The sequence below is a fragment of the Pongo abelii genome, chromosome 1 (genome assembly GCF_028885655.2).
Source record: "Pongo abelii isolate AG06213 chromosome 1, NHGRI_mPonAbe1-v2.0_pri, whole genome shotgun sequence".
NCBI lineage: Eukaryota > Metazoa > Chordata > Mammalia > Primates > Hominidae > Pongo > Pongo abelii.
Genome location: NC_071985.2, coordinates 83464954 through 83492748, shown reverse-complemented (window position 1 = coordinate 83492748; position 27795 = coordinate 83464954). Strand labels below are relative to the sequence as shown.

Sequence of the window (27795 nt, the reverse complement as noted above, 5' to 3'; positions counted from 1 at the left end):
TCTTCTATTTAGGAAATGTATTCTTCTAAGGAAATTAAGGCATGTGCATGAAATTTGATAAGAGGATGATTTGGTTAGTAGAAGATAATGAAGTCAATAAATGAAGCAGAAACAAATTCCATTGTAAACTTAGAGGAGAACAGTGACTGAAATCTGGCACAGGGCTTCTAATATTTTCTTCTTATACCAGGTTTACAAAAAGCCCAAGAGATACACATCGAGTGCCATATATTGACTACATGGATGAAATTGCATCTGAATTAGGAGTCAAACCCAACCTGTTCTCTCTCCTCCTCTGGGATACAAGGTTAGCCAAAGAGATTTTCTATGGGTCTTGCACTGCATATCAATATTGTCTACAGGGACCAGGGAAATAGACCGGGGCCCAAAAGGCCATTCTTACTCATAGAGACTGGATCCTCAAACCCCTGAGAACCCGTGTGGTCAAACACACTAGACCTTCTTCCTCTAGTCTGTGCTGTCCTTTTTCTCTTTGTTTCCATGTTAGGCATCCATGCAAGTAATATGTTATCAAGCTCACATTTACATAGATGTTTAAGGAGCTAGAGAAGAACAACTCATTTTTATTTGAATTATATCAAAATGAAGACAATTATATGGGAGAAGACATTTATGGGATAGACTAGCTCATATATGAATACTTAAATGAAAAAAAAATTACTCTGATAGCGATTTTTCTAAATGCTTTATATGAAGCGAGGTTTGAAAATGTGTATCTTATCTCTTCTTTATTTTAGTAGTAATTTGAAGTACTTACAGAAGTACTTACATATAATATGACAATGAACAGTAATTACAAATGGGATTCAATTTTTAAAAGGGTGGAGGCAAAATTAAACCAGAGTAAAGCTCAAAAGTACACTGTATGGTCTCAAATTATCACCCCACAGATAACATATTTATCGCAAAAGGAAGATGTGTCTTTTCAATGGGAAAATCTGACAGTCATCATCTTAACTAAGTGATCAAACAGCACTATTAATAGAAGGCCAACCTGAAATTTTGCAACTCCTAACGCAATGAGAAGTCCAACATTACCTATCTAGTATCGTTGCAAAAAATGTTTCACTTGAATTTAATCATCAAGAACAATCAGAAAAATGAAGAAAGTGCAACATTCTCAAGACATCTATAAAAAACTAAACATGTACCATAAAACCTAAAGTATAATAATAATAATAATAATAATAATTACAATAAAAGAAAAAAAAAAAAAAAGAAAAAGAAAAAACTAAACTAAAAAAGACCAGGAAAAATTTTCTATATAATGGTGACTAAAAAGACATAATGACCAAATGCAATATTTGAACATGGATTCACAGTTTGGTACAAATGGGGAAACTTAAATGCACACTGTAAAATCGATTATCTTTTTAAATTAATGTTAATATTTTCTGATATAATAAAGGTATTATAGTTATATAGTAAAACATTCTTATTTTTGGGAGATGTATGCAGAAGTAGAATGAGTAAAGTATGATATCTGCAATTTATTTGCAAAAGGTACAAGAAAAAGGGTGTATGTGTGTGTAAGAGAGATAAAATAAAAGGTACAAAATATCAGCAACTGGCAATTCTAGGAAATAAGTATACAAGTGTTAATTATACTATTTCTTCAACTCTTGTAAATTGGGAATTTTCACAATTCCCAATTTTAGGAAAAAACACATTCTCTATAATGATTTATATGTGGGCCACGGATAAGCCATAAATTCGAGTTTAACTTTTTATTAACCAAACCAAAAAGGAAAGCTTAAATAAGCAAATGGTAAGACTTATGAAATAAAAACCATTCAATTGCTAAAGAGAATAGTAACTATCTTAGGTATTAAAATAGGGAAGAACTTTCTATAGGGGATTCTTATAATAGAGGACACTATGTTGTAACAATCTTTGCTAAATATTATTTCCATCAAAAGAAATTTTTATAAATGTTTAAAGCATAGTCCCAGAAAGTGTCTAGAGTGGAGCAATTTTTAAGACGTTAATTTTGATCACAGGGTCTTTAACTTGTAGTAGAATGGGGCTCAAACCCTTCGTGTAATTGAAAGACTGGGTTGTGCAGCTGCCTCTAAAGAAGCTCAGCCCACCCGCCTAAGACCTGAGTTCAAGGAGCGCTTGCTTTGGGGGTTAAGATTATTTCTGGTAAATTATTTTGAATCTGCTCCTCATAGGCAAAGGACTGGTTGAGGCCCCTAAATTCTACTCTTTATATTATGGCCAAATGAATTTTAATGTGCCAAAATATATTGAACAAACCTTCAAAATAATATTCATTTGAACATCCTGTTGAACCCTTTACAGTAAACTCTGAAATATACGACAATAAAAATGAGTTAACTTATTGTAAGGGATTACAATTTATAAAACAGTTAACGGCTGAGCACAATAGCTCAAGCCTGTAATCCAAGTGCTTTGGGAGGCCAAGGAAGGAGGTTCTCTTGAGGCCAGGAGCTCAAGATTAGCCTGGGCAATATAGAAAAACTTCATCTCTACAAAAAATAAATGAAAAATTAATTGTGCATGGTGGTGTGCACCTGTAGTTCTAGCTAATCAGGAGGCTGAGGTGGAAGGATTGCTTCAGCCCAGGAGTCTGAGGCTGCAGTGAGATATGATCATATCACTGCATTCCAGCCTGGATAACAGTGAGACTTTGTTTCTAAAAACTAAAAGAGAAAAAGAAAAAAATAACTAAAAACCGTTAAAAGTTGAGAAACATCTATCAAAAATAATAAATTTAATTAGAATAGCTAACCTTTACCATTTTTTTAGCAACAACAAACTAGCAGGGTCACTTGTCTATTTAGCCCCTTCCAAGATCAAAATTTGTTTTCAACTTTTATCTTAGAATCTAGGAGTACACGTGCAGATTTGTTATAAAGGTATAGTGTGCGATGCTGAGGTGTGGAGTACAAATGATTTTGTCATCCATGTAATAGGCATAGTACCCAGTAGGTAGTTTTTCCACACTTGATCCCCTATTCCCCACCTCTTGTATTCCCCACCTCTTGTATTCCCCGGTATCTATTCTTTCCATCTTTATGTTCATGTGTACCCAGTGTTTAGCTCCTATTTATAAGTGAGAACATGTGGTATTTGGTTTTCCATTCCTCTGTTAGTTTACTTAGGGTAATGGCTTCCAGCTACATCCATGTTGCTGCAAAGAGCCTGATTTTGTTCTTTTTTATGGCTGCATAGTATTCCATGGTATATATGTATCCTATTTTCTATATCCAACTCACCATTGATAGGCATGAGTTGATTCCATGTCTTTGCTATTGTGAATAGCACTGCAACGAACATACGGATGCACGTGTCTTTTTGGTAGAACAATTTATTTTCCTTTGGGTATGTATCCAGTAAAGGAATTGCTGTGTCAAATGGTAGTTCAACTCTTAGCTCCTTGAGAAAACTATAAACTGCTCTCCACAGTAGTTGAACTAATTTACATTCCTGTCAACAGCATATAAGCTTTCCATTTACCCTGCAGCCTCTCCAACATCTGTTATTTTTTTACTTTTCAACAAAAGCCACTCTGACTGGTGTAAGATGTTATCTCATTGTGGTTTTGATGTGCATTTCGCTAATGATTAGTAATGATGAGCATTTTTTTTTTCATATATTTGTGGGCTGCATGTATGTCTTTTTTTAACTTTTAAGTTCAGGGTTACATATGCAGGTTTGTTACATAGGGAAACTTGTGTCATGGGAGTTTGTTTTACAGATTATTTCATCACCCAGGTATTAAGCCTTGTACTCATTAGTTATTTCTCCTGATCCTCTCCCTCCTCCCACCCTCTACCCTTTTATCAGCCCAAGTGTGTGTTGTTCCCTTCTATGTGTCCATGTGTTCTCATCACTTAGCTCCCACTTATAAGTGGGAACATGAAGGATTTGGTTTTCTGTTCTTGTGTTACTTTGCTAAGGATAATGGACTCCAGCTCCAACCATGTCCCTGCGAAGGACATGATCTCATTCTTTTTAATGGCTGCGTAGTATTTCATGTTGTATATATACCACATTTTCTTTATCCAGTCTATCATTGATGGCATTTCCGTTGATTCTATGTCTTTGCTATTGTGAACAGTGCTGTAATGAATATACACGTGCATGTGTCTTTAAAACAGAATGATTCACAATTGTTTGGGTGTATGCTCAGTAGTGGGATTGCTGGATCAAATGGTATTTCTTTCTTAAGGTCTTTGAGGAATCACCACACTTCTTCCACAATGGCTGAACTAATTTACACTCCCATCAACAGTATATAAGCCTTCCTTTTTCTACACAACCTTGCCAGCATGTTATTTTTTGATAACATGTGATATGGTGTCTCATTGTGGTTTTGATTTGCATGTCACTAATTATCAGTGATGTTGAAGTTTTTTTCATATGATTGTTGGCCACGTGTATGTCTTCTTTTGAAAAGTGTCTGTTCATGTCCTTTGCCCATTTTCTTTGAGGTTGTTGGATTTTTCCCTTGTAAATTTGAGGCATTATATAATGGTAAAGGGTTCAATTCAACAAGAAAATCTAACTATTCTAAATATATGTGATATACGCGGAACTTTCCACTGAAAAACAACAGAATATACATTCTTCTTATTACCACATGGGACATAATCTAAAATCAATCACATAATCAATAATAAAACACTTGTCAGCAAATGTCTTATTTTGAGAAGTGTCTGTTCATGTCCTTTGCCTGCATTTTAATGGGGTTGTTTTTTGCTTGTTGATTTGTTTAAGTTCCTTATAGACTCTGGTTATTAGACTTTTGTCAGATGCATAGTTTTTGAAACTTTTCTCTCATTCTGTAGGTTGTCTGTTTACTTATTGATAGTTTCTCTTGATGTGCAGAAGCTGTTTAGTTTAAGTAGGTCCCACTTGTCAATTTTTTGTTTTTGTTCCAATTGCTTTTGAGGACTTAGCCACAATTTTTTTTTGCCAAGCAGATATTGAGAAGGGTATTTCCTATGTTTTCTTCTAGGACTTTTAGTTTGAGGTCTTACATTTAAGTCTTTAATCCATTTTGAGTTAATTTTTGTACATAATGATAGGTAGGGGTCCAGTTGAAATCTTCTCCATATGGCTAGCCAGCTATCCCAGCACCATTTGTTAAATAGGAAGTTCTTTCCCCATTACTTATTTTTGTAACTTTGTCAAAGATCAGATGGCTGTAGGTGTGTGGCTTTATTTCTGGGTTCTCTATGCTGTTCCATTGGTCTATGTGTCTGTTTTTGTACCTGTACCATGCTTTTTTGGTTACTATAGCCTTGTAGTATAGTTTGAAGTCAGGTAATGTAATGTCTCCAGCTTTGTTCTTTTTGCTTAGGTAATATGACTTTAAAACCATATTATCTTTTTAAAATAAATAGGCAATATGTTTTAAAACATTTTAAAACAAAATGTTTTAAACACTTTAAAGATATAAGTTTAAGGAGGAAGAAGAGATATAGAGGAAGAGGAAGAGTGAAATGCTCCAGTTATTCTGGGTTAAAACTCCAAAATTACACTTTTGAAAAATCTATAGCTTTGCTGTGGTGCTATCACCTTGATCTTTGACTTCTGTGTCCAAAGGGCCAGTGGTTTGAAATTGGATGAGGCCCATTTTTTCTTCTAAGGTAGAACCCACTTTTAAAAAGCAGCTCCAAATAATTAGAACTATTTAACAGTAAACTGAGTAGTTTCACAGTGGCAGCCATAGATGGAGATAGAACTATGTCAAGAGAAAGCATGCATGATGCTGGTCTACTGCACTATGAGGAAGCCTCCACTAGAGGCATGCTTCCACCTTTGCATCCTATTTGGGAGTGTTGATTCTGACATTCACTGGGGTCTCTCCTCTCTTCATCAAGCAGAGTAAAGGTTCTTCATGCATCTGATGTCTCTGTCTTTCATTCCCTGACTATTGGTTCCCATATGTGTGACAGCAATTTTGGGTAAATGCATCTGCTCTGCAAACCTAAAGTCTCCCTTGGTGGGTCTCCTTAGGTTCAAGACTTAGGAAGAACTACTAGAAAGACCAACTGCAGCTGCATATCAAAGCCACAATCTATCTTCAACTTCATCAGAAATAAAATTGGTGTTTTCACTACCATATGCCTGACTCCTGTGTCTTAATTCTGACTTGTTTCTGAACTCAGAAGGGATTTAAGGGCTGTGAGCAATTATTACCCCAAACGCCAAAACAAAGCACAGTAATGAGAAATTTTGGAGATGGAAGAACCAGGATGGAAGGACAGGCTACAAACACATGTGAAATCAGGACTATTGTGGTACCAAAGGAGGTAGAAAAAAAAGAAAATCTATGGGGGAGAAAAGTGAAATACCAAGTGAAGAGCTATAAGAACACCAAGTGAGATCCTACCACCTTACCCACACTTCCACTCTGATCCACAGCACCTTAGTAGTCTCTCATGAAGAATGGGAAGAATTGGAGACTCCTCACTACTAGATAAAAACTTAGAGGATCTTGATGCAGGAGCATTAAATCCTAATTTTATTTCCATAGGAGTTCTACCAGCATCCCCTTTTTGAGGATAGGGGATAAAGTTTACAAGACAGAAGTTTACATAATATCTCAGCTACCCTTAAGGATTTCTAGGTGAGAAAAAGAGAGATTCTGTTCATTATTCCTAAACACTTTATAAATTAAGGTTTATGAAACTATGTTTTTCCTATTTGCTAGAATGTTTTCACTAGAAATCTGTGACTATGACAATATTTCAAGTTCTGTATTACTAAATTTCAACCTCAGTGAGAGATTGGCATCCACAATCCCAAAATAATGGAAGGTGTGAAGATGTTAACAGAATTTAATTATCAATTTTTCTTAAAGCAAGACAAAGCTATCTACACAAAGCCAGGTCATAGTACAGATACCTCAAGAGTCAGGACTCTAAACTGTAAGCCCACTGAGGAACAGACTGTCAGCTTTATCTTAAGCTTCTCTCCTAAGTAAAGCTGTGGACTGGAGCTCTTGCTTGTCTCCTTGTTCCATTACCTGAGTACATTCATTTTCACACTTCTATTCCAACTGGGGCCTCTTTTACTTCTTCCCTGACTGCTCCAGTAAAAGTCCCCTCCTTTTCCTTTTCATTCACTTCCATTAATTATAGCCTAGGCAAAAATTTCAAAGAGTTTTAGATTGACTACTTATCCAACCAACCAACACATACACACTGTTTACTAAGTTATAATTTAGGAAATAGGTCAGAAACCAATTCAGAATAACAGAACACTTTTTTATGACTTTGAGGTGGTTAACCTCATAAAAGAAAATTCAGCAGACTTAGCAGCCTAAGCCTAAGGCATTTCTGTCTTAAGTATATATTAGTATATATTACATTTATATTAGCTTCCTAAGTATATGTGTTTATTAGCAAGTATTTTTCAGAAATTACCCTTTTATTAAAAGTTCACATCATTCTAAATACTTTTTTCTGAACTTTCTTCAGAAAAGAAAATTAAAACTGTTGAAAATTCTAAAAATTCAAATTATTAACAGCTGCCCCAGGATTTGCTTCTTTAATAGTATTAATGATTCTCATCATTTTAGAGATAATTAACTATCAAAATTTATGCTTATGGGCTTGAGGTGATTTGAGTCTATAACAGTATTACTATAACTTTGTTACAGGGTGAAATATTAGAAAAATAATATGGTATAATGGAGCAAATAACAATTTGAGGAAATTTTTCACTGAATTAGCTGATTATTTCACCATTCTGCACATTCAGTTGGCAGGTTCTTTAGTGTATGTATTGGTTGGTTGTATAAGTACTCAATGATGACAACTACTTAAGAAGTAGCAGAATCTAAGTTTCTCTAAAATACTTGATCTACCTAGATCTTAAGAGACTCTTGGAAATTTATTCTAGGGTTTGGGGTGGTCCTCTATTTTCATATTTGTGTAAACTTGACATACTATCTGGATACCTGGATACTCCCTGTTGCTTATTTATACAAGAGGCAGAACAGTTTTGTTTCTAAGATCCTGTGTTCTACAGCCAGGCAGCTTGAGTTCAAATCCTGGCTCTCCTACTTGCCAGCTCTGTGATCATAGGTGAGTTATTTGCTCTCATTATGTTCGGTTTCCTTGTCTATAAAATGTGAGTGATAATATAGTGCCTACCTCACTTTAAATAAGTTAAAGATGTTTAAAATAGTACCTGCCACAGCATGAGCACTCAAAAAGGTGGCTATGTTAGTAAATGTTAGCTGTTAACATGACAAGCTGTTAAGTATCAATCACATTTATGTGGCCCATTTGTGATCCTGATTCTATATTCTCTAGTGTAAAGAAAATTTATAAGAAACCAAGATAGATAACTTTGCAGTTGGCAAGCTCATTTGTGTTTCCAACTGATATTATGTCATAGTACCTTGAGAATGTCTACATTATTTCTTCTTCCAACATGGTATTATACCATACATACTCTTGTGACTTGCTTATAAATTATTTAAGCAAACCACCAATACTGGACATTTCTGTTGTTCTGAAAAATCCCCTATTATTTTCCTGACATTGGACCATGTCTTTCTTCATTTGATTGTGTCAAATTCTCTTCTAAGAACAGAAGATGAAGGGCAGATTGATTTACTCAGCTTTTAATTAATTTCCTAGATTCTAGTTATCATTCATGTATTTCAGCTCTATTTTGTCACATTTTTCCTACTTCTAATACCTGATCCTTTGATAAACTGAATCTGTAAAGCACATAAAAAAACTACACTGTCAATACTTCTTCCTAGTTTTGCTGAACCTGCAGAGCTTTATTTGTGGATACAACACCTCTCAGAATGCCATCCTCATTCCCAAACGCTCCCTTCATTCAACACCCCACCATCACTAGACTGAGTCCACCATTTTCTGAGAACTGCTGTTTATGAGTCAGTGTAGATAAAAGGAAAATGCTGCCCCAAAAAGCATCACAAAGTTATGGCTGGTAGAGCTTCATGGTCTCCAAGCCAGGAAAGCAAATGGGAAAAAGGGCTTCATAAGAGCCAGCCAAATGCCAATTTTTTTCTTTTTCTTTCTTTTCGTTTTTTTATGAAACAGTCTCACTCTGTTGCCCAGGCAGGCTGGAGTGCAGTGGTGCAATCTCAGCTCACCACAACCCCCACCTCCTAGGTTCAAGTGATTCTCATGCCTCAGCTTTCCAAGTAGCTGGGATTACTGGCATGTGCTACCACACCCAACTAATTTTGTGTATTTTCAGTAGAGACGAGGTTTCACCATGTTGGCCAGGCTGGTCCCAGTACCTTGGGAAGCCAAGGCAGGCAGATCACTTGAAGTCAGTAGTTCAAGACCAAACGCCATCTTTAAAATAAAAACCTGTCATGCTATTTGATTAGCCATTAGTATCCCTTCTTCCTTCATATTTTTTATTTTAAATTCCTTTTTGATGTCTTTATTCATCCAAAAAAGGTAATATTTAATATTTAAATGTTATAGCAAAAATATGTGCAGTATATGATATATCCTAAATCACTTTCAGCTGCCCTATTCAGACCTTCTAGGATAAAGTCTTAATAGCATCATACTTAACTCTTCGTTCAAATTCAGTCCCCAAAAATGTAAGCAGTGGGAGGGGTCTAGACACATACTGTTGCTGAAAGCCTCAGGCTCCAAAGCCAGACTGACATGGGTTCAAATCCCAGTTCTACCTCTTACTGTTAAGTAACAAGGGGTAAATTACCTCACCCAAATGAGTCTCTGTGTCTCATCTGTGACATGTGGATAACAGTCCCTACCCCACAGAGGAGTTGCAAAGAGTAAATGAATAAAGCATGAGTGGTATGCCTCAGCACTGTGCCTTATAAGTGCTAGATATCACGATTACTATCATTCTCTGTTGCATCCTTATTCTCCTGAGGAAGTCAAAGTGCAAGTTACAGCCAGGTGCTATGGCTCTTTCCTGTAGTCCCAGCGATGCGGGAGGCTGAGGTGACAGATCTCTGGAGCCCAAGAGATTGAGGCTTCAGTGAGTCATGATTGCTTCACTGCACTCCAGTCTGGGTAACAAAGAGAGACCCTGTCTCAAAAAAAAAATAGTGCAAGTTAGATCTCAATCTTTGAAAAATGGCAGGCACAGAGCTATTGAGCCAGCCCAGGAACAGAAGCCCCCCTGCAGTCATGTGATGTGCCTGAATGTTTATTCAATCCAAGACCAGGAAATCTCCAAAGCAGATACTTCTAAACTTCCTAAACTCTACATTTTCAATTCTTAGGGAGATTAGTGTGTGTATACATTAGTGTATACAATATTCTGAATTAAAGTGCCTCTCAATATTTATAGCTCTTCAGCACACTAAATATGCCCACCAAAAAAAGTTAATTTTGATGATATATTATTTCATAAAAGTGAAACAAAATTTGTCAAACTGACCCTAGAAATAAAAGTTGTATTAGAAATGAGGATGTGGCTCAAAGTCTTCAAACACCTTTTTTATTCCAAAGGCACTTGGGCAGCAGCAACCTGTGAATTCAGGGATGGGCTAAAGAATATTCTGCTGTCCTTGGTTTTCTAGATGTCTCAGACACTATAGGGTGAGGAAGTGACCCAAGGTATTTGCAGAGCCAGGACTAGATGTGAACTCTAGGATCTGTCCTTTCTGGATGAATAAACTATTTGACTCTATTAGAAACCCCCAGATAAATACACACAATAAGATTAGCGTTGCTGAGAATGGTTTGGTCTACTTCAGAGAGACCCCCTCAGAACAAATGAATCCTTTTTTATAAGGAATAAAAAAGCCTTGACAGTCTCTCTTTTCTCAAACAACACCCAGCAAAGAAATGAACCCATTGAAGTCTTGACTAACACTCCTGATTAAATCACTCCCACTGGGCAGGCCGATGCCTGAGGGGAATAAATGAGTAAGAAAACACATTACAAGCTTAGTAGTTTTGACATGTGGCTTTTCCTGAATCTTTAAAGGAATCTATTTCAAAATAAGGATACCTATAAATATGAAACATTTGAAACATGAACTAATTATTCTATATAATGCCTTTAGATGCCAGGAAGCATTAATATCTCTTCTTGTTTGAGTGATGAGACACATATGTCAAGTTGGCTGCCTTAAGGCACCACGGTTAATAGGCACTAAGACCCAGTAACATCCAGAGTAGATTGTACGGGTCAAATCACACAGCTGTTACAGGAATGGAGTCCTGATCCAGACCCCAAGAGAGGGTTCTTGGATCTTGGATCTTGTGCAAAAAAGAATTCAGGGCAAGTCCATAGAGGAAAGTGAAAGGAAGTTTGTTAAGAAAGTAAAGAAATAAAAGAATGGCTACTCCACAGAGCAGCCCGATGCCTGCTGGTTGCCCATTTTTATGGTTATTCCTTGATTATATGCTAAACAAGGGGTGGATTCCTCATGCCTCCCCTTTTTAGACCATATAGGGTAACTTCCTGACATTGCCATGGCATCTGTAAACTGTCATAGCATAAATTGTTATGGTGGGAGTAAAGCAGTGAGGACGATCAGAGAGGTCACTTTCGTGGCTATCTTGGTTTTGGTGGCGTTTTAGCCAGCTGCTTTACTGCAACATGCTTTATCAGCAAGGTCTTTATGACCTGTTTCTTGTGCTGACCTCCTATCTCATCCTGTGATTTAGAATGCCTTAACCATCTGAGAATGCAGCCCAGTAGGTCTCAGCCTCATTTTAACCAGCTCCTGTTCAAGATGGAGTTGCTCTGGTTCACATGCCTCTGACACAGCTGCCCTATCTCTGTTTCCAAAGGCTTGAAGGAAACTCCGGTCAATCAGGAAATATGTCTATGTGGCTGTAATGCTGCAGGAGGTGGGAGACCTGCTGACCTGCACTGTTCACCATACAGTAGCTTCACACTCATATGATGACCCTTCAAAGACTGGGAGTCACAGGTGTACAGTTTCCCCAGTTTGCTGGAATTCAAGTGGGTATCACAATGGCTTATCACCTTGGTACCCCACCTGTGTAAAATTCAAAACATAATATATTCTTATGTTCTCAGAAAATCCTCCCCTTAGATAATCCTTCCCTATGGCTTAGACATCCTGTTTAAACAGCAGACAAAACCAGTTGAAGCATGAACCTATTCTGATCCCCAAGGAAGCACCACTTTTCTAACACTGTGCTAGCAATATTTTCCACTTACGCAATTTCATTTATTTATTTATTTATTCATCACTGCAACAAACATTTCCTGAGCTCCAGACACTGTTCTAGGCACTACGAATATAGCAGTAAACAAGTAAGTCAAAATCTCTTCCTGTGAGCTACACACTCTAGGGGGAGAAAAATATTCAACAGATAAATAAACAGTATCATGGAGGGGGGAAAGACCAATAAGAAAAATAAAGCAAGATAAGAGACTAGGAAGTGACCTGGAACAGAGATAAAGAGGACTTCTTTCTCAAACAGACTGGTCAAGGAAGAACTTTGAGGAAGAACATTCGAGCAGAGACCTTAATGAAGTGAGGGAAATAATGACTGTCAGCAACTTGGTGGAAAGTTTTTCTGATTCCTTTTTATGCATACAAATACACAAATTGTTTTCTCGCAAAAATTGGAACATACTACATCAATTTTGTTGTAAACTTCCATAATTTATTTCAGTAATCCCCCAACTGTTGGGAATTTAGTTTGTCTCAACATACTTGAATTTATAAGAAGAATCAACTGAAAATTAATTACATATGAAATAGATAATAAAGACTTTAATAACTAAAGAGGCTAAAGGCTGGAAAAATAGGTGATACATCCACAGGTCACTGTCATGTTGACCAGACTGCTTGTAGCCAATTACTGTACTTCAACCAGAACAGCACTTTACAGTAACTGTGGATTCTGCTACTGTTTCCCACACCTGTAAGTGCCACTGTCACCTCTATCATCTCTCATTATTGGAGAATCTATGATCCACTCCAACCATGCAGGAAGTAATTAAAAGCCTATTGTTCTCAGAACCAGGAAACAAGAAAGAACATCTGAGCAGAAAACATTATCTGGCTCCTCTCCTTAAAGAGACAAATCCTTTGCCGATAACAAAAAACACCTGGAAACTTCCTAACCTTATGAGATTTCACCACCATCTGACTTCTGCCTTCATGGATTATCCCATGTTCCATCTACTCTCTTCCAAACAATTAACTGCTCATCTGCATCCCAGACTTAAGATTTTAAGAAGATGAACTAGACACATGGCACAAGAAGTACTGAATTCCCAAGGGAGCACAATCTGCTCTCTGCTTAGTACAATGATGAGGATATGAGTTGGAAGAGGAGTCGTGGAACCCAACCACTGTATTCTCTCTTAAGGAATCAGAGCTTTTTAAGAAAGCCTAGGCTCTACTGCTCCCAGTATAGAAAGCCTACAGAAAGAGGAATAGTACTTCCTGCTCATAGCTTTAAGCGAACCAACTCACTAGGCAGTTGACCCAACCTCTTACCTCCCTGCACTTGCCAGTCCTTATTACTATACTTATTTTTTTTTACCTGTATTTAAGGAACCTAGCCCACCTCTGTGGTTGCCTTTTGTCCCCTCTTATTTCAGCCTAAACTGGCTGCCCAGGACTTCACTGGCTCAATGCTGGTAAAATCTGGCAGTCTGCCAAGTCAATAGCAGCAGGATAATAACTACTATTGGGTCTCCCTGCCTCAAGATGGGAGGCAAAATATAGGAGGACTGCAGGAAGCAACAGGTCCTTCTGCAAACAGAAGACCTGTAAAAGACAGAGGCACAGAAGTCAGGATAGGGGCTGTTGGGGGTTGGGGGCAGGGCCACGATGCATCTAGCTTTACTAGATGCCACAGCCTTGTGTCATTATGATAAAAAAGCAGTGCTGAGGAAAGTTCTTGCTTAGGGTCTAGTAAAGGGCTCACATGGATGGGCACTGACATGATTCTCACCATATAGTAATCCATTTATTAGGGCTTCTCTATGAGAATGTATGACTTTTCTCTAAAAGAATTGACATGCTACTCTCAAAAATCAATATAAGCGCATTCTATATCAGCTGGATGACCAGTGACCAAATTTGTTTGTGTTTATGACGGCATCAATGCTAACAGGCATAGATTTTTAATTGTCTCAGAACAAATGAGAAGAATTTAACATGTAAGTGATGAGCAACAAAGAGAAGGCTAAACAAAGTGTTTGTAATAGTGCAAACAGAGAAAAGTTGTCAAGACAGGGATGCCCTCTATCACCACCCCTATTCAACATAGTGTTGGAAGTTCTGGCCAGGGAAATCAGGCAAGAGAAAGAAATAAAGGGTATTCAATTAGGAAAAGAGGAAGTCAAATTGTCCCTGTTTGCAGATGACATGATTGTACATTTAGAAAACCCCATTGTCTCAGCCCAAAATCTACTTAAGCTGATAAGCAACTTCAGCAAAGTCTCAGGATACAAAATCAATGTGCAAAAATCATAAGCATTCTTATACACTAATAACAGACAAACAGAGAGCCAAATCATGAGTGAACTCCCATTCACAATTGCTACAAAGAGAATAAAATATCTAGGAATCCAACTTACAAGGGATGTGAAGGACCCCTTCAAGGAGAACTACAAGCCACTGCTCAATGAAATAAAAGAGGACACAAACAAATGGAAGAACATTCCATGCTCATGGATAGGAAGAATAAATATTGTGAAAATGGCCATACTGCCCAAGGTAATTTATAGATTCAATGCCATCCCCATCAAGCTACCAATGACTTTCTTCACAGAATTGGAAAAAACTACTTTAAAGTTCATATGGAACCCCAAAAGGACCCGCATTGCCAAGACAATCCTAAGCAAAAAGAACAATGCTGGAGGCATCATGCTACCTGACTTCAAACTATACTACAAGGCCACAGTAACCAAGACATCATGTTACTGGTACCAAAACATAGATATAGACCAATAGAACAGAACAGAGGCCTCAGAAATAACACCACACATCTACAACCATCTGATCTTTGACAAACCTGACAAAAACAAGAAATGGGGAAAGGATTCCTTATTTAATAAATGGTGCTAGGAAAACTGGCTAGCCATATGTAGAAAGCTGAAACTGGATCCCTTCCTTACACCTTATACAAAAATTAATTCAAGATGGATTAAAGACTTAAATGTTAGACATAAAACCATAAAAACCCTAGAAGAAAACCTAGGCAATACCATTCAGGACATAGGCATGGGCAAGGACTTCACGACTAAAGCACCAAAAGCAATGGCAACAAAAGCCAAAATAGACAAATGGGATCTAATTAAACTAAAGAGCTTCTGCACAGCAAAAGAAACTACCATCAGAGTGAACAGGCAGCCTGCAGAATGGGAGAAAAATTTTGCAATCTGCTCATCTGACAAAGGGCTAATATCCAGAATCTACAAAGAACTTAAACAAATTTACAAGAAAAAAATCAAACAACTCCATCAAAAAGTGGGGAAAGGATATGAACAGACAATTCTCAAAAGAAGACATTTCTATAGCCAACAGACATATGAAAAAATGCTCATCATCACTGGCCATCAGAGAAATGCAAATCAAAACCACAATGAGATACCATCTCACACCAGTTAGAATGGTGATCATTAAAAAGTCAGGAAACAACAGGTGCTGGAGAGGATGTGGAGAAATAGGAATGCTGTTACACTGTTGGTGGGAATGTAAACTAGTTCAAACATTGTGGAAGACAGTATGGTGATTCCTCAAGGATCTAGAACTAGAAATACCATTTGACCCAGCGATCCCATTACTGGGTATATACCCAAAGGATTATAAATCATGCTGCTATAAAGACACATGCACATGTATGTTTACTGCGGCACTATTCACAATAGCAAAGACTTGGAACCAACCCAAATGTCCATCAATGATAGACTGGATTAAGAAAATGTGTCACATATACACCATGGAATTCTATGCAGCCATAAAAAACGATGAGTTCGTGTCTTTTGCAGGGACATGGATGAAGCTGGAAACCATCATTCTGAGCAAACTATCGCAAGGAAAGAAAACCAAACACTGCATGTTTTCACTCATAGGTGGGAATTGAACAATGAGAACCCTTGGACACAGGAAGGGGAACGTCACACACCGGGGCCTGTCATGGGGTGGGGGTATGCAGGAGGGATAGCATTAGGAGAAATACCTAATGTAAATGATGAGTTAATGGGTGCAGCAAACCAACACAGCAGATGTATACATACGTAACAAACCTGCATGTTGTGCACATGTACCCTAGAACTTAAAGTATAATAATAAAAAAAAAAAAGAAAAAGTTGTGTAAAAGAAAATCAGCTCATCACACAGCACACATTCATGAAGTCACATTGATGCCAAGAGAACAGGAGTGGTTTGATACCATGGTCTTATTGTGAGCAGCTTTATACTTTCATCAAACTGGCATCTATTAGTTAAATTAATGTTAGAGGTTTGTTTTCACTAAAATTTAAAATTTGTTATGTAAGAGTTATTATTATAAAAAATTTATAACTGGTTTTAATGTCCGTACATAAGTAACCAGATAATTAAAATAATTTAAGTAAACATCACAGATTCTCAAGAATTATTTTTCATGTACAGAAAGCTCATTTAGATTATTTATTGCAGCATTGTTTATAATTGCAAAGCATCAGGTGTATCCCGAATTCCAAATATCTATCTATAGCATACTGATTTAATAACTATGGGTGCAGCCACACAGTGGAATGTGATACAACTGCCAGAAAAAATAAGATAACATGAAGCAAACTCTAAGATATTTGTTCAGTAGAAAAAAGTACAGAACAGTGTAAATAATATACTACCTTAGGAGTAGAAAAGGTACGAATAAGAGTCTATGTTTATTTTTGTTTGCATTTACATTTTAAAAAGCACTACAAGGACACTCAATAAACTATTAAAAGTGGATATCAATGAAACTAGACAGGAAGACTTCTCACTGTGTGCCTGGTTATATAGTGTCCATTTTTGAGCCATACAAAATTTATATACTGAAAAACTAAAACTAAATTTATAAACAAAAAGTAAAAGTAGTGCATCTGTCTGTTAGCCAAGATTAAGAAACACTCAGTAAATTGTTGGAGTGAGTGTGTAGATTAAGGAGTTTTAGAAGTTCAAGAAAAAAACACATTTATAGATTCACATATTAAAGCCACCAAAATCTATTAAGGATCCTGGGCTGTCTCATTCATGAATAGCTCATTCATGACCCTGGATGAAGTTTAAACTCCGATTTGAATGCATTGGTTTCAGCGCAACATGCTGCCTGACAAGGTATCTCAGTAGGGTCCATTTCAGCCGCTAGGTAAGCTTAGTTAATGTTAGATACTGTGATAGACGTTGCCTGTGACTGTTTCAGGGAGTTACACAGACTGCATTCAAGTATTTCCTTTATTGTATCTTGATGTCTTTAGTTTTGGATTTTAGGAGCAAACTTCAAAGAGCAGGGTTTTTTTGTTTGTTTGTTTGTTTGTTTTTGTCTTTCTCCAGATATCCAAGGGGTGCCCTTGCATCTCTGCAGTAATGACCCCACACAACTCAGGAGAAGAGTAACAACAACAGCCAGTCATTGGGAAAAGAATGTTGGTGGTAGAAAAGGAAGAGAAGACAACCGTTGGAGTGGCTTCGACCCCAAAGTGAAGCTTCCACTGGAAACTTAAAGACATGCCCTCAGCATATTCCCCAACCCAGCTGTGGAGAGCAAGGAAGGGTCTTCAGGACAATAGAACATTAGTAGGTGAGATCAGAGTCTGAGGGAAGTGGGTTTGCATCGTGGCTCTATGACTTTCTAGCAGAGTAATATTGTGCTACTCATTTAACTTCTCTGGGCTTATGTTTGCTTACTAGGAAAACAGGGACTATGATGGTACAGTCCTCATAAGGCTGCTGTGGGAATAAATAATCTGTGTCAAATACTGAGCACAGTAATAACCAGCACAGATAAATGTCAGCAGCTATTAATGTGTGATTGACAAAATCATTAGTAGAGTAATTCTTCAAACACCAAAATTAAGACAAAGTTGTTTAAAATATGTGTATTACTCTGTAAAACCCAGCATACTCTGACTGAAAGCCAGAAGATAGCAGCATTCTGTAGAGGGCGTTCCATACCTAACCCAAACTCCAGACCATGACTATGGTCATCAGGTGGGCCCAGGTATTTGATGACATCAATGGCACATGAGTTCTTTGTGAGACAACAGAGGGATTAGCTGCAAATGATGGAATCCTCACTTTGATATAAGAACTATCTATGGTTTATTATACAGTTAAATCAAGCATGAATGCCATATTTTCCAGGTCCGCTGTTGTACAGAGCTAAATTAGGCAAAAAAGAGGGCATTTTGATAAGCATGCAGGACTAACAGGCCAGGCACAGTCTAGCCTCAAGGACTGGCTCCAGAAACTGGAAAGCTGCTTGAAACCCAGGCAGGACCCTCTCCCTCTCAGGTCTCTGTTCTGACAGCTGTTTCCTTCTCTACTTTCTGCATAGAGCAGCTTCCTCTGCTCCCAGCCTGTAAGGTAGAACACGGCTGCCCATAGCTTCCCAGCAAAAGTTGCAGGTCCAACACATGAGAGAAGTTAAATGTTCCTCAGTTTCTGTTCTAAATTCCCAGTGAAGGGTCTGTAATTGACTCACCTGGGTCAAATTCTCATCTCTAAAGCAAGTAACTATGGCTTTCTTCAGAGGGCAGATTTGTTTTATACTTACATGGCTGCTGGAAACCGAGTCCTTGAATTGAGAGGCGGCAGTTAAGATAATTGCTAAGATCTGGACAGATGTCTCCAAAAATGCTCACACTAAATCATATAGAGGGGCTCTGGTTTTCATGCAGCACACAGAGACAAAAACCACGTTTCTTCTGTGAAATCTTAGAAATCTACTTCTTTATAAAAAGATTACAATAAATTCTTGGTCTATTTTTGTTCACTCAAAAGATAAGTGCTGAGTCCTCTTTAACTCAATTTATAATCCTCTTATTCTAAAGTTTTCTGCTATGCCTCTGCCACGTATTTCCTTAGGTATGGCTTTCTCTACCCCTGCATGGCCCTGAGGCTACGTCTATCTCCCCTGAGCTCTGTCCCAGCTATCTGCATTCTCCAGATACCACTTTGTTCTCTCTTCTGCCCCTGGCTCCCAGGGTAGCTTCCTGATTGGACCTGAAATGCAAATGATGCCTTTCCACTTGCTTTGTAACACCCACACATGGTACAGTTAGTCCACTCCTCACTCCATTACCTATGTGTACTGCAGATGCTTCAAATTAAAGAAATGATGACCTCATCTTAAAATCTTCTCAATCACCTTCATGTCAGGATGACAGCAAACACAACAAAGAATATGATGTTGGAAGCATATTCTTAGGCTTATGGACTTTTTGAATTTGGCTATTTCTATGCCATGGACTAAAGAAACTTAAAAACTGAGAACAGGGATGATGTGATGTTTTATACAGACAGCAATTTCAGAATATTTTACTACATTTTCCAACTTGAACTACCGTAGGAGATAGATTCTGACCAAGTGGCAGTGATTCACTAGATGACAACTAGATGGGCAAACTCCATACTCAGCATAGGTGTCCCCTCCCCTTGGCATTACTGCACATACCATCTTTAGAAACATAGTACAGTATCTTGCAGTGTATTGTCATTGTCTGTTTTCTACTATCCATTAAAGGGCAGAGACCATGTCTTTTCCTCTTTTTATCTCCACCACCTAGAAAAATAAACATCACATAGTAGGAGCTCCATAAACATTTATTTGATTAATGAAAAAAAAAGCAATAAGAATTCCAAACACAAAGGAATTTTGTAAGAAGCAGATTACAATTAATAAGCAGATGAAAGTAAAGTGAATCCCACTGAGTAAAATAAGGTGCATTTGAGATACATTTTTAAAAACGCTACCTCAGCTGTGTATAATTTATGAATATTGAGCACTCTCTGATAGGTAGGTAGGGCCACGTAACTGCTTCAAAACAATGAAGTCACCTAGGTGTTTTTATAATGTGACAAGAATGTTTCTTTTCATTGCTGACAAGTATTTACATTTTTCCACTGTGGGGTTAACCTAATCTTGTACCTTGTCATTTTCTCTCTCCTGCAGAGGTAAATCCTTTGTCTATAAATGTATACAACCATAATCCCTTGAGCCATGCAAAGATAGCTTGCCAGTTTTGACTGTGTAACATCTATTTAATAGCTCAAGGTGTAGCTGACAACGAAGTAATTAAGAAAAAACAGATTTCACGAGCCAATAAAAATTATCCCCTTAGCACAGCTTGAGAACTACAAAGGTAGGACTGAAATCTAGAGATAAATATTAGATAATTAGTTCCTAAGCACTTTCAAAATGAAGATTTTCTAAAAATTGAGCTTAAAGCCACTCTATATAATTAAAGTCAGTTAAATCTAGCAACCTTATTTCTAAGCTTTTGTAATTTTAGAAAAGCTGGCATTAGATGACCAACAAATAAAAAATATATGTACCTTTAAGAAAAGAAAAATAGAGCAATTTGAGCTATATGAGGTATGCAAAACTTATCAGGCCCAGAGAGGCATGAGTGTGGGACTTCATTCGGGCTTCCCCCTACCCATGCCCAGAGTCAAATGTTAAAAGGCATTTTTGTTCCTGACTAGGAACAAAAAAAAAAAAAAAGCATTTTTGTTCCTCACTCATTATCGTCATGTTTCTAGAATTTGTAATACAAAGAACAATGTATAGCCAATGGATAGCTTATGTTATTTTAATGTAAATTCCTGGTAAACAATGTAGAAACTGCTTTTTCTTTTTTCCTTAAAAGCCCACTTAACTGCTGCCAATCAAAGAATGGATTAAGGGCAACTTGAATGTATGCTCTTGGGTGATCACCCTCAAGCTTTGGGCTCAAATAAACTCTGCTTAATCATATTTTCTGAATTTCATTATTTAAGTTTGACACCTTTAAAGTACTGAATTCTTTCAGTATATGTGATTGTGAGCCCACATTCCAGACACTATCCTTAGCCCTGGAGTTACAAAGGTGAATAAGACATGGCCTCTGCTCTCAAGAAGCTTACAGTCTAGGGCAAATGAGCTTGTGATTCCATTTTTATAATAATTATTCAAAATTGAGGAACCCTGGATTGTCATAGACCTCTGGAAGTTTATTCCCTAGATCCTAACAGGTCTCATCTAAACTAGTCCTGATGACTGCACATGCTTATTTCTCTTGGTGAGAACTTAGAAAAATATAGTAAATGTATACTTCCCTACTATTAATGATAGAGACAGAAGACAGCCAAGGGTCCCCAGTGAAACCCCACCTTCAAGCCTAAAGCGGCCTGAAGGCTGAAAAACCGGACTGCTGGTCCTGGATGAAGCCTGTCCTTTCAGAAGGCTTCTTTCTGAATAATGCCCACCTGCACACTGGGAGAATGGGGTGGAGCCTCAGGGAAGTTCACGCCGTTTGCAGTGAGGAGGAGCCTGGCCTCTCCAGTTCCTGAGTGGTGTGACCTGGGATTCAATCTGTAAGGCGCGAGACCTGCTAGCAGGAATTTCTCTCACTTTGCTGAGAGTTACTTTTCCTTTTTCCTTTTTGCCCAATAAATTCCACTCCTCACCCTTCTATGTGTCCATGAGCCTAATCTATCCTGGTCATGTGACAAGAACCTGATTTTAACTGAACTAAGGAGAAAGTTCTGCAACATTAATATTATATGCCTTTAATAATCAATAAAAGCCATCAAAAAGAAAAACAGCATCTAGTAGATGATCAGTATAAACATAATCAAACATTCACTAGTCTTTTAACAAATGATTAAAAGTGTTTATATTAGTAGTCAAATGATAAATTTTCTCTAAAATTTTCTCAGAAAGCTCACAAAATCTGTAGGATCTTTGAAGCCTAGATCCCACATCCCATCATGGGAAGATGATTTGCGATCTGAGTCATTTTTCTTTGCAAGATGTTTTGTGTCTGTAGCCCTATTTTGGTATTCAGAAACAAATAAAATGCCTAGCTCATAGTTTCTTTATTAACTGCAATGTCCCACTGCCTAATGAAAGGATTTAGATAACTTTAACAGATTAGAGTTTGTTTTTAGGCCACTTCTGCTTTTTTCTTACTCTCAAAGTAAAAAGCATTCCCCTTAAATAAACAAGATGAAAAGAGAGTCTTTCTTAACAGTACAAACCCCCAGTTGTGCTAGTGTTGGAACTTTAGTAAAGTTAAAGACTACCTATTTCAACTATTTCTCTCAGTATAGCAGAAGACCAGCAGTTCTGCTGCTTTGACAATTACAGGCAAAGCAAAATGGTGCTGTCTAAGCAGTACTTACACTTTATCTTCTGGTCTTTCTCCTTTTCACAAGTCCTGGCTTTCCCTGAGAGAGAGAACTGACAGTGCAGTAATTTAAAGGTTACAAAGTGAACAAAGGGCTTGAAAGTGCAATTTAACTCTTGACTCTGAGAAACTTAGGAAAATACAGGTTAAAAAATATTTTGGAAACGTTTCAATGTGGCCACTAGTAGATCTATGACTTCCTCCTAAACCACATAACATATTGGCAAGGATGCGAAGAAAGGGGAACACATACACTGTTGCTGCAAATGTAAATTAGCAAGATCATTAATTCTTCAAAAAACTCCAAATAGAGTGACCGTATGATCCAGCAATCTCACTACTGGGTATATATCCAAAGGAGAGGAAATCGGTATGTCAAAAAGATATCTGCATTCCCATGTTTACTGCAGCACTATTCACAAGAGCCAAGACATGCAATCAACCAAAGTGTCCATCAACAGATGAATGTCTAATGAAAACATGGTGTATACATATATATGTATAACTGTGTGTATACATATGTGTATATATGTGTGTGTGTTTCATATATATAATGTATATGTATATGGGGTGGAGCATAGGTATATATGGGGTGGAAAGGAGAAAGAAGCCAATGTGAGTGTATATTATTACTGCCAAAGGAAACAGGTTTGATTTGTCTGTATAAGGACAAGAATCCATGTATTCATAAACTCCATATGGGATAGGACATAGCCACAGATGAGGTTTATAGATACAAATATGCGGCTAGATAGGAGGATTATTGTTTACTTATGTCAAAATATTATACTGTACCCCATAAATATGTACAATTATTGTGTGTCAATTAAAAATAATAAAATCAAAACATTGCATATAAAGCAAAATAAGAAAAATTCTTACACAAGGGAAAAAAATATAAGATGACACAAGAAACACAAATTACGTAAATTAGAGAAATTAATTAAGCTTCCATGCACATCAAAAAAATCTCTCATCTTGAGTTATGACAGAAAATCCAACCTCAGATTGTTTAAGGGAAACATACCTAAAATAAACTGTCCATGATCTATCAAACAAATGTGAAAAAAATCAAGGTTTACTCTCTTAAATCAGATGAAGAATTTAAGACAAAATATTAAACAGTTTCTATGGACTAAATAGTATCATCCAAATGGATTGAGTTGGAGTTTCCTCAAAAGCTGAGCCTGAGAAAAGAAAGCAGGTAGTTAATCTGGGAGATGATTCTAGAGAACAAAAGTAATAGAACAGAAAAAGTGGGTGAGGAAGGAGAAAGAAGCCAATGTAATGATGTATTATTGCTGCCAAGGGAAACAGTGGTTTGATTTGTCCATATAAGGACAAGAAACAGGAAATTTATTCATTGGCTCCCAATTGTTATTAGCTGAGAGTTGCCCATAGGGGTTTTATTCCTAAGTACTTCCAAACTGCATGTGTGTATGGGCTGAGTGGGCTCACACAAGAATCCTAAGCTTTGAAGAAGTCCCCCAACATAAAGTGAAAGACTTGATGGATGAGCTTAAGGCACACACTGTTAGCCTGAGATAAGGTGAAGCCCTCACAAAACTGTCCACTACAGCTGCAGCTGGAATTAGAGATAAAGCAAAGAGGATATTATTCAGAGCAACAGAGAAGTCTGATAGGAGAGGGTTCCCTGAATAGGTGATATTTGAGCAGGGACTTAAAGAAACGGAGGAATTGAGTTGTGTGAATATCTAAAAGGGGAAGAAAAACCCAGGCAGAAGGAACACAAGGATGAATTTTTAATGATGATGAAAAACCTTTAAAGAGTTTTGAACAGGGGAATGCACTGACTCTCATTTTGAAACAATCATTTTTGCATTTTTGTATAGGTAATGGAGAGAGTGGGAAAAGAATGGAGGTGAAAAAGAATCATATAGACAGCCTAAAATAACTATACTTAAAATGAGTAAAGAGAAAAAGGGAGAAAGGAATCTGTATAAAAGAATGAGATACTATTTTTTAAAAAATCACACATTTGAAAACTCATCAAAAAATAAGATTATGGTAATTGAAATTGCGAAACTGGCTTAAACAGCAATTTGACACACTGACAGACAGAAATAGAAAACTGAAAGACATGTCTAAGGAAATAATTCAAAATGCAGTATGAGAACATAAAGGTTTAAAAAACAGGAAAGAGAAACTAAAGGACAGGATGGGTAAAATAAAAATGTCCAACATAGAGTCCTAGAGAGAAAAAGAGAGCAAAAACATCGGAGAAGAAAATGGCTGAGAATATTCCATACTTGATAAATGATGTCAGACTAGACTCAAATTGTGTGCCACAAGCAAATTAATTAAATTCATATAATTCTTTATATTACCCAAATAAAACAGAAAACCTCCTAATTATTTTAATAGAGGCAGAAAAATCATTTCCTAAAATTCAACATCTATTTATTAATTTTAAAAAACCTTGATAAACAAAAATTAGAAGGGAATCTCCTCTGAAATGGGCAATATATGAGAAAAACATCCAGCTAAGTTTTTGTTAAATAATACAACATGGAACATTTTCTTCTTGGCTTCGTAATAATGCAAAAATTCCCACTAACACAACTCTATTCAACATTGCACTAGAGATCCTAGCAAGTTAAATAAGGCAAGGAAAAAAAAGACAGACACAAATATCTGAGACAAGGAAAAATGCTTTTATTCTCAAACATAATTGTATTCATAAAATATCCAAAAAAAGTAGCATGTTGTTTTGGTTACTGTAGCCTTGTAGTATAGTTTGAAGTCACGTAGCATGATGACTCCAGCTTTGTTCTTTTGGCTTAGGATTGACTTGGGAATGCGGGCTCTGTTTTGGTTCCATATGAACTTTAAAGTAGTTTTTCCAATTCTGTGAAGAAAGTCATTGGTAGCTTGATGGGGATGGCATTGAATCTATAAATTACCTTGGGCAGTATAGCCATTTTCACGATATTGATTCTTCCTGTCCATGAGCATGGAATGTTCTTCCATTTGTTTGTATCCTCTTTTATTTCATTGAGCAGTGGTTTGTAGTTCTCCTTGAAGAGGTCTTTCACGTCCCTTGTAAGTTGGATTCCTAGGTATTTTATTCCCTTTGAAGCAATTGTGAATGGGAGTTCACTCATGATTTGGCTCTCTGTTTGTCTGTTATTGGTGTATAAGAATGCTTGTGATTTTTGCACATTGATTTTGTATCCTGAGACTTTGCTGAAGTTGCTTATCAGCTTAAGGAGATTTTGGGCTGAGACAATGGGGTTTTCTAGATATACAATCATGTCATCTGCAAACAGGGACAATGTGACTTCCTCTTTTCCTAATTGAATACCCTTTATTTCTTTTTCCTGCCTGATTGCCCTGGACAGAACTTCCAACACTGTGTTGAATAGGAGTGGTGAGAGAGGGCATCCCTGTCTTGTGCCAGTTTTCAAAGGGAATGCTTCCAGTTTTTGCCCATTCAGTATGATACTGGCTGTGGGTTTGTCATAGATAGCTCTTATTATTTTGAGATACGTCCCATCAATACCTAATTTATTGAGAGTTTTTAGCATGAAGGGCTGTTGAATTTTGTCAAAGGCCTTTTCTGCATCTATTGAGATAATCATGTGGTTTTTGTCTTTGGTTCTGTTTGTGTGCTGGATTACATTTATTGATTTGTGTATGTTGAACCAGTCTTGCATCCCGGGGATGAAGCCCACTTGATCATGGTGGATAAGCTTTTTGATGTGCTGCTGGATTCGGTTTGCCAGTATCTTACTGAGGATTTTTGCATCCATGTTCATCAGGGATATTGGTCTAAAGTTCTCTTTTTTTGTTGTGTCTCTGCCAGGCTTTGGTATCGGGATGATGCTGGCCTCATAAAATGAGTTAGGGAGGATTCCCTGTTTTCCTATTGATTGGAATAGTTTCAGAAGGAATGGTAACAGCTCCTCCTTGTACCTCTGGTAGAATTAGGCTGTGAATCCATCTGGTCCTGGACTTTTTTTGGTCGGTAAGCTATTAATTATTGCCTCAATTTCAGATCCTGTTATTGGTCTATTCAGAGATTCAACTTCTTCCTGGTTTAGTCTTGGGAGGATGTATATGTCGAGGAATTTATCCATTTCTTCTAGATTTTCTAGTTTATTTGCGTAGAGGTGTTTATACTATTCTCTGATGGTAGTTTGTGTCTCTGTGGGATCAGTGATGATATCCCCTTTATCATTTTTTATTGCATCTATTTGATTCTTCTCTCTTTTCTTCTTTATTAGACTTGCTAGCGGTCTATCAATTTTGTTGATCTTTTGAAAAAACAGACTCCTGGATTCACTGAATTTTTGAAGGGTTTTTTGTGTCTCTATCTCCTTCAGTTCTGCTCTGATCTTAGTTATTTCTTGCCTTCTGCTAGCTTTTGAATATGTTTGCTCTTGCTTCTCTAGTTGTTTTAATTGTGATGTTAGGGTGTTAATTTTAGATCTTTCCTGCTTTCTCTTGTGGGCATTTAGTGCTATAAATTTCCCTCTACGCTACTGGCACCAAAACAAAGATACAGACCAATGGAACAGAACAGAGCCCTCAGAAATAATACCACACATCTACAACTATGTGATCTTTAACAAAACTGACAAAAACAAGAAATGGGGAAAGAATTCCCTATTTAACAAATGGTGCTGGGAAAACTGGCTAGCCATATGTAGAAAGCTGAAACTGGATCCCTTCCTTACACCTTATACAAAAATTAATTCAAGATGGATTAAAGACTTAAATGTTAGACCTAAAACCATAAAAACCCTAAAAGAAACCCTAGGCAGTACCATTCAGGACATAGGCATGGGCAAGGACTTCATGTCTAAAACACCAAAAGCAATGGCAACAAAAGCCAAAATTGACAAATGGGGTCTAATTAAACTAAAGAGCTTCTGCACGCCAAAAGAAACTACCATCAGAGTGAACAGGCAACCTACAAAATGGGAGAAAATTTTTGCAATCTACCCATCTGACAAAGGGCTAATATCCAGAATCCACAAAGAACTCAAATTTACAAGGAAAAAGCAACCCCATCAACAAGTAGGTGAAGGATATGAAGAGACACTTCCAAAAGAAGATATTTATGCAGCCAAAAAACACATGAAAAAATGCTCATCATCACTGGCCATCAGAGAAATGCAAATCAAAACCACAATGAGATACCATCTCACACCAGTTAGAATGGCGATCATTAAAAAGTCAGGAAAAAACAGGTGCTGAAGAGGATGTGGAGAAGTAGGAACACTTTTACACTGTTGGTGGGACTGTAAACTAGTTCAACCATTGTGGAAGACAGTGTGGTGATTCCTCAGGGATCTAGAACTAGAAATACCATTTGACCCAGCCATCCCATTACTGGGTATACCCAAAGGATTATAAACCATGCTGCTATAAAGACACATGCACGCATATGTTTATTGCAGCACTATTCACAATAGCAAAGACTTGAAA

The 27795-nt window shown here is 37.2% G+C and overlaps 1 pseudogene; it reads left to right on the top strand.

Moving 5' to 3' along the window:
* LOC100432316 (flavin-containing monooxygenase 5-like) overlaps positions 1 to 17673 on the top strand; it is a 36512-nt pseudogene extending 18839 nt beyond the window's left edge.
* Positions 17674 to 27795: the final 10122 nt, after the last annotated feature.